We start from the raw sequence: 15,150 nt of genomic DNA on the forward strand, positions 1-15,150 counted from the left end.
CTGGTCACTGGTCTGGTTCCTAAAGTACATTCATAGCAAAGATGCTAAGTGCTTAGCGAAAGCTGCTGAGTCAGGGCCTTTGTTAGCGAGACCAGGAGTATTATTATAGCTGTACATCCGGTCACATAGTAGAGACTGTGGCCACTGGCCTTACTGTTAAACAGTTATACCTTACTGTTAAACAGTTTTGACAGGCTGCTGCCAGAGCACAACTTAACAAGAGGGACAGAAACAGCAGCAGCAAGAAAGAAAGCTAGACTGAGAGACAGGTAGAATGGAAGGATATAGCAGAGAGAGCGAGTGAGAGATAGAATACCGAAAAACGAAAGAATGTAGCCCAACCAAGTCCTTGTCGGTGTAAATCATTTTAAATGAGCGTGGCTTCCAGACGCCAACCTTGGCGATGTGTTAAAATTTACAGTGTTGTATAAAAGGGTGCAGTCTGGTAGTTAGCGGGCAAAGCTGGGTGCCAGCTGATGCGTGGCCTGCCTCTGGAAGCCGCCAGTGCCCCTGCCACCACCACTGGACCACGAGGTTGGCACAGAGTCTCTCTCAGATGGGGCAGGGGAGGGCTGGCACCGCTGAGCTGGAAGCACTCTGGAGCTAAAGCTAGCGCTACCTCATCTGTGTCTGTGTTTGTTTGTGTGTATGTATGTGGTTTGTGTCTGTGTACAGAACTAGTTCTCCCTCCTCTCTTAATGGATGTGTGTGTTCTCCTTTCCTAAACCTTAAGTATCTACACTGTAGTGCTAAAACTAGCTCTATGTAACTCCTCGTGTGTGTGTGTGTGTGTTTTTGTTGTTTGAAGCTAGTTGTCCCTCCCTCTCGCTGGTGTGCGAGTTCTCTTTTCCTAACCTTGTATGCGAGTGTGCTTCTCATAGCATTCCTGGTCAATCTTGCCATCTCTTTTTATCTTTCCATATGAAATCTTACAGTCTTAGCATGCTATGTTCGAGGGCTTGAACAGACATTGACAGAACTGCCTGATGTTGTGATATTTTAATACATTGGATTTTATTTATGATTAAATACAGCACACTAAATATAGTTGAATTGACTGGCATTATAGCATCATTATTATAGCATAATAGCATCATTATGGGTTGGGTTGGTGTAATCTCACAAGTTACCCTGTGAGATATTCAGTCCTATTACAGTACGTACATACACACACACACACACACACACACACACACACACACACACACACACACACACACACACACACACAACAACTGCAAGTTGATGTGCAACCTCTCTCTCTTCCCCCATCAGTTTCTCTCTCTGTTTCTCTCTCTCTTTCTGTATGAGTGTGTGAGTGAGTCTATGAGTGTGTGTTTGAGTGGTGCAGTGCTATGGTGTATTTATGGCTGTAGTGGAGTGGTCAGCGTGTCAGAATGATGAAGGCTGAGTGAGAGCTGAGCCGCGAGGCTGGACGTGGGAGGTGGGTGCAGAGGGGAGCAGGGTGTGAGTGGGACGCTGTGCTGCGGCCTGGTTGCAGCAGCAGGGTGACTCAGCATCACCACCCACAACCCCACCTACCCCAGTCCAATGTCACTGTGCCAGCCCTCCCAATGCACTACATTACCCATAACCCCACACCAACACCACCAGCTCACAACTCACAACTTCCCCTCCGGGGACTCTACAGTCTCTACCACTGCAGTCTCCCTTGGTTTTCATAATGGAAGTGGTATTCTGACATCCTCTCATTGTTTGGCTATGCGAATTATTAAATCAACATAAATATATAAACAATATTTACTTTGCAAATATACTACCACTATATCATAATATATGGTAAATGAGACATCAAGGTATGACAATCCACTTTAAATATGCATTAAGTTACTAAGTCATTAAGCTGTATGCAAAACATTTCAAATATACTGTATACTGTGAGTCATAGTTAATTTGCAAAGCACAGAAAATAAACTTTAAGTCAATAAGTAAGTAATAAACATCCATGCAAAAGTAAGTCGTAAGTGCCTGTGCAAACTGTTATATTCAATTAGCTGTGACATTCTGTGTAAAGCATTTTGAAGTGGATCAGATAGGGGCTTGTCTGGAGGGCTAAACTTAGCCTCTGGTTGTTGGAGAGACATGAATGAGAACAGGAGGGAGACGATCCAGAGAGCAAGAATCACTCCAGTCTTTAGCTGCTCTTCTCTGGCACTCATTTCTCTCTCTCTCTCTTTCCCTCTGTCTCTCTCTCTCTCTCTCTTCTCTTACATACACACACAGTCACACACTTTCCCTCTTTCTCTTTCTCTCTCCCTCCCTCCCTCTCCTCTCTCTCTCTCTCTCTTTTCCCTCTCCCACTCTCACTCACACACTCTCTCCCTCTCTTACCCCCCTCGACCTTCACCCTCTCCAGTCTGGGTCAGGTCTGCCTCTCTGTCACCAGACCTGCCTAATAGCCTACAAACTCCTGGCTGTAAACGCTCAGATAAGAAGCCGGGGCTTTTCACTTTCACTCAGAGCAAAGGGAAAGGGGGAGGAGAGGAGTGGGAGGAGAGGAGAGGAGGAGGGTGGGAGGGTGGCGCTGAGTGAGCGAGGCAGGAGGAAGGAGGGAGAGGAGGGGAGGTGGGGGTGGGGTGGAGGGGCAGAGCAGCCAGTCAGCATTTGTTCTTAAAGGCACAGTACTCCTCGTTTTTCTTTTTTTTTGGAACTGACACACAAGGCAGGTTCTGCTCCAGTTCCTCTCATTCTGTCTCCACAATCTCTCTCTTTCTCTCTCTGTACTGCTCTCTGTCTCTCTCACTTTCTCTCTTTCTCCCCTCTCTCTCTCTCTCTCTCTCCCTCTCTCTCCTCCCATTCTGTCTGCTGTTGTTTCTGTCTCTCATTCTCATTCTCTCTCGTTTTGTACCCCCTCTCTCTCTCACTCTTTCTCACTCTCTTGCTCACTTTCTCTATATTCTCTCGTTCACTCACTATCCTTAGCCTCCTCTCACTCTCCCTCCCTCTTTCTCTCTCCCTCCCTCCCTCTTTTTCTGGTCTGGCTCTGTGGTGTAAAGTCTGCTCTGCAGCAGCAGCTGCTGTTGGCCGGTGTGTGTGTGTGTGTGTGTGTGTGTGTGTGTGTGTGTGTGTGTGTGTGTGTGTGTGTGTGAGAGAGGGAGTGTTTTTGGCCCGCGCACTCGTTTGCTGCGATATGTTTTGGTATCTTTACTAATGAAGCGGACAGCAGGGGCAGGAGCCCTGCATGGCACGGAGTCCAAGGACAACACGGCTCACCACTTACCCACACTCTTATCTCGCCCTCGTCCCTCAGCCACGCCAAATAGGCTCACTCACTCTGGAAGGGAAACAGGGAAACAGTCTAGCTCGCTTTTTTTGCCCCTCCACATTCGTTTTTTTGTTTTGGGGGTTGGGGGTGTTACATTCTTGATATTATTGATTAAATACGTGTGAAATGCTTGGGTGCGTACTGAGAGCTGCCCTAATCTCCATCTCCAAGTCACATGATGCTGTTGAAAAACTGTTCATGGTGAAACACACGCACACACACACACACACACACACACACACACATACACATTTACACACAGTGTCTTTGAAAACTCTCTCCTGTTTCTGCTCTGCTTTGGCTTGGGGATGGCGATGGGAGTAAATGCGGCGTGTAAAACGTGTCAAAACAAAAGCCACGCTGGTTCTCCTTATTTGACACAACATGCTTCACAGGAATAGAGATGTGTGTGTGTGTGTGTGTGTGTGTGTGTGTGTGTGTGGGGGGGGGGGGGGTGGCAGGCAGCTTTGGTTGGTTGGGGGTGGGGGGGCACAGTCAGTGCAGGCCAAGAAACTACCGAGGGCCTGTCAAGCCAAGAGTTCTTCCTGTCTGCCTTGACCTCCCCCTGAACCCGCCCTCCTCCGCTGGCTCCTTGCTGAATGGCGGCTTCACAGAAAAACCCTTTGTGTGTGCACTGGACTGTTTCTGGCTCTGTGTGTGTGTGTGTGTGTGTGTGTGTGTGTGTGTGTGTGTGTGTGTGTGTGTGTGTGTGTGTGTGTGTGCCCGCACATGTCTGTCTGTGCCGCAAGTGTCAGTGTTTGGGGGTGACGCTGGTGGCAACAGAACAGAGGGTGATCCTGCATGGTCAGACATGCGCGTGCGCACACACTCACACACACACACACACACACACACACACACACACACACACACACACACAATCCCATTGCAGCAGCACCACACACACATTCATGCAAAGGCAGATACAGAAACGAACACGTGCACGCACACACACGCACACACACACACACACACACACACACACACACACACACACACACACACACACGCATGTTCAGTAAACACAAGGACAGAGGAATGTGCTCCACTGCTGCAGCAACGGAAATTTAGAAGGGGTGGGAGGATGGGGGTCACCTCAGGTCAAGTTCAGCTCTGTTAAGTGGCGTCCAACAGGGGGTGGTGTTCAGCGTGTGGTCAGATTGTCTTAAAGGGATCGCACACACACTCACGTCTTTCCATCAATAGCCCCCGTCAACTGGGCCCTATTGATCACCTTTATGATTATCATAAAGTCCATGCATCCTTTTTAAAGAGCTGCACACTTAAGAGTTGCACAGTTGTACTTGCACCTGTTATTAAATTACCACATGTCTCCAGTCCATAACTAAACAGGCTGTGTTGGAATGCTGATGAATAAGCATAACAACTTAGTCTCTGGGGTTGCAGATGTTGGATGACATATAAATTATAACAGGAATTGAGGAATTCGGTGGACTTTTTTTTGCCTTGATCGTTGGCTGAGTTTCAGGTCATATCTCTGTGAGATGGTGCGAGAGTTTCCTGTAGCTGAATGGCCTGTCTCTGTTGACAGTAAATAAAAGAGTGTCTTTCCCTCCTCTCCTAACCCCCTCTCGGTCTTGAGCGAGCGCGCAGAGAGGAGCTGGAGATTCTCTCAGTTGATGTTTGTGTGCAGAAATCAGTCGTGCAGCCCTTAGCTCCAGGATACTCTCCAGCTCTCAATCACTTCATTTGGGCTGGCTCGGATTCCTCTAAGACCCCCTCTGTCTTCACCTCGCTCTCTCTCTCCCTCTCTCTCCCTTTCTCTCCCTTTCTCTCTCTCTCCTTACCTCACTACCTCTCTGTCTCCTTTCTTTATCCCTCTATCCATTTCTCTCATGCAGACACATACACATACTCTCCTTCTCTTACTGTCTTTTTTCTTTTGTCTCTGCATTTCCCAGTTAAATGGTCTTTCCACCCGCCTCAGGAAGGGGAGGCAGAAATGCAATGAAGGCCATGGGTTAGATAGATGGATGGACAGGGAACAAGGGAGAGAAAGAGAGAGGGGGGAGAGAGAGAGAGGAAAAGAGAGAGAGAGAACAACAAGCCAGGGAAGGAGGGAGGTCAGGAGTGAAAGTCAAAGGCACTGCAACTCCATGGTAATCAATCCGGTCGATCGATGTGCTGGGGCTTGGGGCGTGTGTGTGTGTGTGTGTGTGTGTGTGTGTGTGTGTGTGTGTGTGTGTGTGTGTGTGTGTGTGTGTGTGTGTGTGTGTGTGTGTGTGTGTGTGTGTGTGTGAGGGCTGCCATTGTGCTGATGGTGTGCTTTGGGCCTGAGCTGCCCTGGGAGCTCCCATCTGAGAGAGAGAGAGACAGAGAGAGAGAGAGAGAGGGAGGGAGGGGGGTGAGTGCAGAGCCACGTGATTCACCCCAGCTCTGAGCCAGATCAGGGCCTGCTCAGAGCTAGAGTCGGATGGAATCTGAGAGGAGAGGAGAGATGCAAAGGATGCTGGGTATGCTCTCATGGGCTCTGAGTGGGAAACCGCAGAGCAGACGAGAAAACTCCCTTCCCTTCTCTTCTCTTGTCTTCCCTTCTCCTCTCTTCTCTTCTTTTTCCTTTTCTTCTCTTCTCCTCTCTTCTCATCTCTTCTCTTCTTTTTCCTTCTCTTCTCTTCCTTTCTTTTCTTTTCTCTCCACCACTCAGCCCTGCCTTTGTGCCAATACAAGATGTGGATCTGTGGGTCAGTACAAAACATTAGTGGCATTAACTATATACTGTCTCTGGAAGATTTCTGTTAAAAAGAAATGATCATCAAGAGGGATGTTAAATCCAAGTGGGCCAGATCTATACCAAGTGTGGGCCAACAGGGGTATGGGCCAGTTGGTAGTGTATGGCTTTTTTGACCATGGAGCTCTTTTAGATGTGTCTGTTTTCAGATGTTTAGATCTTATATTTCTTCATTGAATTCTGTATGCGCCTGCCTTTTAGCTGGTTGCACAACACGCTAACAACACCAGGTTGTTCACTACAAAGGGAGCAGACTTACTGATAAAAACATGCATATGCACACTGTACTGAAAGTCATTTTTTGAGAAAAAAATCTAAATCTAAAAGTTAAATTATATGACTTAGATATATGACTTATTATATGACTTAGACTTAGTTGTTCAAATGTGTCTTGAATAGACAGTAGATGGACTGGTTAAGTATGCTTTGCCTATTTTAAGTTCACCCCAGGTCACCCTGAGCTGTGGGCACCATAAGTGTGGCTAGGGGTAGATTAGGCGCTGCCCTCTCTGATAAGCGGGCCATTTAGCGGTCTGTTTGTCTCAGCGTTAGAGCTCACACGTGCTATCAGAAAACAGCAAAGGGCTGCGCCCAGGTAGCAAAGCCAGGGCTGTAGAGATTTGCCTTGATGGAACTTAAGAAAGAGCTAGAAGGTTGTGTGTTGACACCCATGTGACAGGTTTCGGTCAGATAGTGACTCTTATTCTGACTGTGTGTGTGTGTGTGTGTGTGTGTGTGTGTGTGTGTGTGTGTGTGTGTGTGTGTGTGTGTGTGTGTGTGCGTGCATGCGTGCGTGTGTGTGTGTTAGTTGGTTGTTAATATATCCAATATAAAAGCATGTGACCAAATTCTGAGGGTGTGTGTGTGTGTGTTTGTCAGTGGTTTGTTGCAGTATCCACTATAAAAGCATGTGACCACTTCTAAGATTGGGGCTGTGTTTGAATGTGTGTGTATTTGTGTGTGTTAGTGGTTACAGTATCCACTATAAAGTCATGTGACAGATTCTGAGCGTGTGCACTGTGCATGTCATTTTGTGTTATAGTATCCAACTTAAAGCCATCTGACAGGTTCAGCTTAGGTAGATGGAGTCATGTGTGTGTGTCTATATTTACATGTGTGTGTGTGTCCTATATTTACACATACATATTTATGTGTGTGTGTGTGTGCATGTGTTTGTGCCTGTGCTTGTGTTTGTGTGTGTGCATGTGCACCCAATTGTGCAACACACATTCGTCTTTTAATGCTGCCCCAGCCATTCAGGGGTGTGTGTGTGTGTGTGTGTGTGGGGGTCTCACACCACGGCCTTCTCTATCATTCTTAGGGCAACAAAGTGCTAGCGCGGCTTCCAGCTAGACAGAACTGATCTCCGTTTTTCCGCTGCTAACTGGACCTGACCAGCACCTCTTGTTTGTGTGTCCCTCCGTCGAGGTGACCGGAGGGTCAGCCTCACAGGGACTCTCAGACTACCACCTCCCCCAGACCCAGACACGGCTCGAAAGCCCTTGGGGCAAGGGGTGGGAAATATCTGTCCTTCTTGGCCCAAACAGAGGCAGAGAGAGTGAGTGAGAGAGAGAGAGAGAGAAAGAGAGAGAGGGAGAGAGAGGCAAGGAGAGGGACAGAGAGAGAAAAATAGGCATGGGCGTTGGAGAGGGAGAGACACAGAGAGTGTGTGTCTTTTTTCAACCGCCTATGTAAAATAGTTTTCCCAAAAGTGCACCCCCAGCTGCTGTTGTGCAGAAGGACATCTTTATTGGTGTGTTTTGTACTGGGGGGGCTCAGCCAGACCCATGTGTGTGTGTGTATGTGTGTGTGTATGTATGTGAGAGTGTGTGTGTGACACAGAGTCCTTTACACACATCCTCCGCAGCTGCCATCTTCACAGCTGCCGGGCTGCATCATCAAGCCCCCAGAACCTCCTTCGCTCACATACACACACACACACACACACACACACACACACACACCCTTCAGTGAAAGGCGACAGCACTGTGGAGGGCCAGACTCCGGTAATGTAGCTGTTTTGCTTGGAGTCATAATAGATGTGTTAACAATCCTTAGCGCAATCAGCGGGCCGAACTACCTGACTGAGATAATTATGGTTTGTTTGAACAATTAGAGTTGAGATGAAATGTTTCAGCTGTTCTGCCTCAGCCATATGGTACTGCAGTTCTCTCTCTCTCTCCTCTCTCCCTCTCTCTCTCTCTCTCCTCTCTCTCTAGCTTCCTCTCTCTCTCTCCCTCTCTGTCTGTATGTGTAAGGTTTGCAAGCCTACAAAATTGCTGGTGTCGTGCCTTGGTTTGACCTGTGAAACAAACCTCACACAGAAGGTTGACCACAAAAGGTTTGGCAAACATTTACTTGATCAGTGATTTAATTTCTCTCTGCACTGAGACTTTTTAAACACAGCTCTTTTTTTCCCCCCATGAAGAACATCATTAACTGTAAGGAAGTTTATACGTGACTATTTTAGTTGAAGTTCACGGTAACGAGAGAGGTTTGAGCGCTCAGGCATTTGATCTTACTGTAAACTCTCCCTGACTGAGCAGCTGATGTGTTGTGATTTGTAAACTCGAAACAGTCAATGGTTTCACATGGGTGTCATTTTCGTGGACGATGCGTCATACCCAGATAACAGATAGCTCTGCAGCCTCTATGTGGCTCTGATGCACATTGCCGCAAGATGCCTTCATGTTGTGGTGATGTCATTTCCCATCTTCACTTCCTATGTCATTTCTTCATGCAACGCACATATAAAGGTCTGAGGAAACGCATCATCACCATTCTAGTACTCAGAATATATATATTTTTTATTGCGCATTACAAGAAACGAAACTGTTCAGCTTTGACACTGTGTTGCCATTTGCAATGGATGACGCAAAGCTTTTCAAGCTCTGGGGTTTCCAATGTGTCAGTCGGCTTTTCATGTGGTTTGCACAGTTGCAGGCATGCTGATTTCTGAAATGCAACAGGTTTCAGTGGGATCGCAGCTTTTGTGTGCAAACATTCCACGACTGAAACTGCCGCAAGTCTGAGATGACCCATTTCCAATGATCGGATGTTTGATGGTTTACATCAAAGCATAGATGACTTTTTCTTGTTGTGGGGGTAATCCCCATTTAGCTGAGTTGTGCTTACACCTGTCAGTTTTATGTAGGCTAAGGCTTTTTTTTATTCTATGTCTAACCTCTCTGGCTTTGGACCGTGTTGGGTTAGACTTGTCCAGGGTTTTGTCTTAATGTACTCCTGAGCTCCCCAAAGAGTGCTCTTGAAAAAAAGAATCGGCCATTTTCAGGGCTGCTGTACCATTTTTCAGAAATGTCAGTAACAGTTGAGTATTGAAAGAATCAACATCACTGTCAAATGTTGCATTGGTGAAAAGACACGAAAGACATTCTAAATGTGGGTAGGGTGGAGGAGGGGGGGGCAGTGCATCATGGCCATCTCCTCCCTCCATCCCTCACTCCCCTCCTGGCCCTAGTTCCTTTGAAGCGGCGCGTGTTTGGGGTGGCTTCAAGCAGGACGGAGGCCTCGCGGCCAGAGGGTGTTGGATGCGGTGCGGCTGATCAAAGCGCCGGAGGAGAGAAGCGACAGATGAAAGGCAGACGCAAAGGAGTGGAGCTGCGCCTCCCAAGCCGACCAGACCGGGCTGAGGAGACATGGGACGAGGCGGAGCGAGTCTGCCCATGTCTGCCTCCCCTCTTCTCTCTGCTCCTCTCCTCTCCTCTCCTCTCCTGTCCTCACTGCCAATTGGCAACTCTCCTTCCCCCTACACTGAGACCTACATTTTGGCCTCCTTTCAGTGGGATTTGAGCAGGGACACACACACACACACACACACACACACATATACACACACACACACATATACACAAACACACACACACACACACACACACACACACACACACACACACACACACACACACACACACACACACACACACACACAGTCCATACATACATACACACGTGCCGAGTAAAACTGGAGCACATATGCTCCAGATTGCAGTGTTTCCCTGTGACTGAAATCGTTCCGTCCCCCCCAGAGGATGATGGGTAATTAACCGTGGGGTCTCTCTCACCCCCGACATCAGACTTGTCAGTAAGGAGGTGATATTCTTGGGACCAAGCATAAATACGACCGTTTATTTTCTCTGACATTTCCACTCCATCCACTGAGAGTGCATGGGGCCAGAAAAATTAAAGACGGATCAAAGTATTTTTTTTTTTTCTTTCTTTTCCCACCCGTTTTATGTTGCATTGCTTTTAGTGGAAGTCATACACAGGTCAGCCAAGTTAGGGTGACATGATAGCGAAGTTTCTGTTGCCTAGTTTTATTTCCCTCTCTTTTTTCGTGTCGGCCAGGTATGGTTGGCCTGCGGGTTGCGGCTATCAGTAAATGACTCAAGGTTCCTTGAAAGCTTCTGAAGACATAAACGATTTTTGCTCAACGTATCTTGTCTAACCCCCTCCACCACCCCCCACCCCCCAACTCAGACATCACTCATTTCTGTCCAAATCTCTGACGTCAGGATTGCAGAGATAACCTTCTACAGGAATGACTAGGGTTGCCACATTTTATTTGTGGCAACCAGACACTTCAAAAAAAAAAAAAAAAAAAATTCTAACGTTAGAAATATTAAGAAATGCTGCTAATTGCTGTTGAACTTAGGCTATATGGTGCAAGGTCATTCAGTCTACACTTTCTCATAAAACCCTTTCACCAGCTCTTGTAGCCTGAGATATAAGGCTAGTTTATAAACTCTAGCCTTGTTTTTTTGTGCCACATTGATAACACAATATTAACAATACTATGCATAATATTAAGTTGTTACAAGCAGTTATAAGTTTCATATATTAAAAGGGGATATCAACAATGACAGCTGGAACCTGCCAGTCTATCTCTCTCTCTCTCTCTGGTGCGCACTGAAGATGCGTTTCCCAATTAATTAGAGTAAGTAACGTTCTAGATGCTGCTGCATTATCATCCTTGCATGTAACACGAAGTTGGTGCATTTTGACATCTAAACATTCTTTAAGAGAGAAAAACAGTTAGCAGTAAAGCTATTTATTGGCTACATTTTGGTACTCCCTCTGTCCCTTGGTGCTTGGTGAATACAATGTTGAAACATTTCCTATAATTTCTTACCTATATATTTGTCCTGATGCACTCGTTGACGCAGACACACACACTCGCTTTGGACTCCTTTCAATGCTGCCCCTTTCTATATTAGCCTACAGAGCAACTAGGACAGGCGTGTATAACTACAAAGTGGGGTCTGGGTCTGTGGTTGCGCGGCAGTTGCTAGGTAATAATGTAAACTCTATTTTTGCTGCCAATCAACAAAAAGCAAGCCTTTTATGTCTGTGTAGCCTACGTAGGCCTAGGGTGACGGGATTTGATGTACGATAAACACAACCAAGAACAAAACCGTTTGAAACTAGCAGAAATTATAATCAGAAGTTAATTTTCACCAAAAACCGGGACAATTCGTGTCCCGGGAAATATTTTTAATTATCCGGGACAGTCACTCAAAAAAGAGAACAATCCCGGGAAATCCAGTGCATGTGGTAACCCTAGGAATGACTCCGGTCTTTGATATCATACCTCTCATTACGTTGATATCCACTGAGAAGTTTTTCTGTTATTGAAATAGAATTTGATAGAAACACTTCTTTCCTTCTTTCAAACTTGAAATATACGTGTGCAATTATTGTGCTTCTAACACCCCCCCTCCCCTCCGCAAGAAGCCCATTCCTGCATCATGGAAAAATTCATACCACCAAATCCATTTATCTGCTCTCTAAGCTCCTAAATGGCAGTGTTTCCTCATCTCCAGACGAGGGAATCCTGAGAGAGCCTTCGGCTCGGCCCCATTTTCGCTCTGGCCTCATCACCTCCTCATCATCTCTCCTGATCTAATCCTTTCTGCCCTCAAAGGAAGCAATTAGAACCTTTCCTTTAATCCCCGCAGTTACGGCCAGGAGATTGCAGAGCGCTTTGACGGCCAAATGAACCATAAGTGGTTGTTTTGCAGAGGGACTCCAGTTGGAAACAGCAGAGGGAGAGAGAGAGAGAGAGAGAGAGGGAGAGAGAGAGGGAGAGAGAGAGGGAGAGAGAGAGAGAGAGAGAGAGAGAGAGAGAGAATGGGGTGGAGGGTCAGAATCTGGTGAGGGTCAGGCCAATCTAATGAACAGCAGACACTTATACTACTACGCAGCTGCACCTGATCTGTCCGAGGCAGGCATAAATGTTTTTTAGCGATTGTGTATTTTTAGCGGCGTTTAAGTGCGTCACCTCTCGCCAGGGTCGTTAATTTAGTTGGAGGGGTTTGGTGTGTTTGTGGGCGCCTAGCATAGCTGCAGGGATAGATAATGATGTATTATCACTCCAGGGGAGAGCTCTTTTTTTGCTCTATACAGAGGCCTATCGTGCAGGCAATCATTTCTCTCTCTCTCTCTCTCTCTCTCTCTCTCTCTGTCTATTTTCTTCCCCCCCTCCCACCCACCCACCCCACCCCACCCCCATTCCAAACAAACCATTGACTGCCTCGGCATGGTCTGGTCTTGGAAGAGCAATGGAGCCAATGTTTCTCTTTCTCAATGCGTGACCTGCGGAGCATGTTCCGTAATGGACTAAATAGGCATTGACAAATGCATGCGGGCTCTGTAACGGCGAGGCCTGGGAGAATTCACCGCTCGGCGCAGCTGGGAACAATCACTCTTCCCTACAGTACCTCCCTCGTTCTCTCCCTCTCTCTCTCTCTCTATCGCTCCTTCTTTCCTAATCACCCCCCACCCATGTCTATCTCTCTGCGTATATATATCTCATTCCTTCCGTCTTTGTGTGTGACCTCATCTGCAGGGGCTGTTCGCAGGCGAGACATCTGTCGAGCGCGGCAGCACAGCGACCAGCCAGACCCACTCAACTCGTGACCACAGAGGGCTGTAAAATGACAGTTAACAGCCTCAGTGAAAGTGGAAGTAAAATGTTGCAATAAAAAACAGCAACAAAGTAGCAACCCTGTTTTGAGATAATTTAAGGAGGAGAGCAAGAGCGGAGTTGTCCTGTCCTGCAGATATCATTTCGCTGTAAAGCCATCAGGACCGTAGCAACCCCGGCTCAGTGTTGTTGTAGTGGATCTACAGCACTAAACCATAGAAAGCATTTTGTTATGTCTGTAATGAGCCGAATCTAATTTGCAAGAGTGTCTACTTTCTCTCTCCTCCATAAACCCCCCTGGTGTCCACAACCAGCTGGTTTGAGAGGATAGGATACTCTCTCCCTGCCCGCCTATCTCTCTCTCTCTCTCTCTCTCTCTCTCTCTCTCTCTCTCTCTCTCTCTCTCTCACTCTCACTCACTCACTCACTCACACACACACACACACACACACACACACACACACACACACAGGGGCACCGTAAGAGAGTTGATCGTGTATGTATGGAGTTGCCTCGAGACGTTGCACAAGATTCCCTGTGTTCCCTGAGTGAGTTGTGGTCTAATTGGGCATCTGCGTCGTGCAGGCAAGGCGATGGGGCTGCTCGCTTAATGGCTCTCATATGAGGCCCAGGCCTACAGTAGGCGGCACCAAGTTAACCTCAGCTGACATCATGCTATTGCTCAAATTGCTTTTTGTGCCAGCACCCAGCAACATAAAGCAAATGCCTAGATCAGTGTTTCTTTCGTGCTTTCTATTCCCCCCCTCTCTCTCTCTTCTCTCTCTCTTTCTCTCTCTCTCTTCTCTCTCGCTTTTGTTCAAGTTGCCTTCTTTTTTCTTCTAGAATAGCGGGGGAAAATCTCTCTGTCATCTTTAATTTTGCCGTATGTTCGATGTGTTTAAACTTTTTCGCGAAGGTTATAAATATCCTGTTACGATGACTAACATGCCGTGCGGTGCCAGATGAGTGAGGTTTGGGGGAGGTTCGGACTCAAGATTTTTTGTCCACTTGTATAATAATCAAGTTTTCTCGAGGACAAGTCGAACAATAGGGACTATATCCCACGAGTAGTCTCGCTGTGGGTTCGCCTCACTGCTATCAAAGTCAGGGCTACATTTGCTTCAGTGATTTGTAGCACAGCCACAGAAAATGGCTAATGTGTCAATTGAATTCGCAGCATTGAAAGCAGCCATTCGCAGCTCAGGGGGGAGGCAGTTAGCCAGTTGCGCTAAAGACCAGGTTTACAGGTCCAGCTGCTAATTGTGACAGGTTGTCACAGCGGAGATCAGATCACAGAGTGTGTGTGTGGGTGTGTGTGTGTATGTCTGTATGTGTGATGCATTGAGACCGGACTACATTCTCATCTGTGTTCTGTGTCAACTCATGATACTCCCCCAGAAACCAGTTGAATTTGGTTGCGATCAGGCCCATATCTGGTCCAGTTCTGGTTTCTCAAGGGTCAGGTGTTAGTTCGGCTCCCTGAGCGCCATCTCATGTGCCCTTCTGAACCATGCCAGCTCTTCATCTGTCCTCCTCATCATATCACTTCATCATTCTAATTCCCCTCTTTGTTCTGTCTCTCAATCACCACTTTCTACTCACATCTCTCTCTCTCTCTCTCTCCCCCTCCCTCTCTGTCTGTCTCTCCGGTGCTCCTCAGGAGAACTGCGGTCACTGTTGCACCGATCCTGATTGTGGCTTTCTGGTGCTCGCCAGGCCTTGTTTCTCATTGCCAGTAGACGTTACATTGTCAATATTGATTCTAGATGAGGCAATGAAAAAGCGAGGCCCATAAGTCAAACAGAATAATAAAAATTCAGAAAAAATATTGTTGCAGGGCCATTGTGGTCGTGTGGAAATACGTTATTTGCCTCAGAACTCATGCAGATCTTTATTTATACTTGAGGCCTCATTTCCATTGCGCACTCCCCATTAACTGTAAGCCGGACTTCGCATGCTGGACCCACACTGGCGAGCACGTACTGTATTGTGTGTTCTCTCTGCTGCGTGATAACGTCTCGTTGGGGAGAACCACACAGGCTAAGCGTGTCAGCTAGCTTTAGCACTCTCCCTAGCTGTCCCGTTCCCCCTCTACTTTTCCCTCTCTTCCCGCTCTCCCCTCTCTTGTCTCTCCTCTAATCACCTCTTTCTCTCCTTTCTTCTCTCTCTCCT

The 15,150-nt window shown here is 47.1% G+C and overlaps 1 protein-coding gene across 6 annotated transcripts in view; it reads left to right on the forward strand.

Moving 5' to 3' along the window:
• nfic (nuclear factor I/C) overlaps positions 1 to 15,150 on the forward strand; it is a 93,608-nt gene that overhangs the window by 28,681 nt on the left and 49,777 nt on the right. The gene's annotated exons all lie outside the window — the stretch shown is intronic.

The sequence above is a fragment of the Alosa alosa genome, chromosome 9, assembly GCF_017589495.1.
Source record: "Alosa alosa isolate M-15738 ecotype Scorff River chromosome 9, AALO_Geno_1.1, whole genome shotgun sequence".
NCBI classification, from domain to species: Eukaryota; Metazoa; Chordata; class Actinopteri; order Clupeiformes; family Clupeidae; genus Alosa; species Alosa alosa.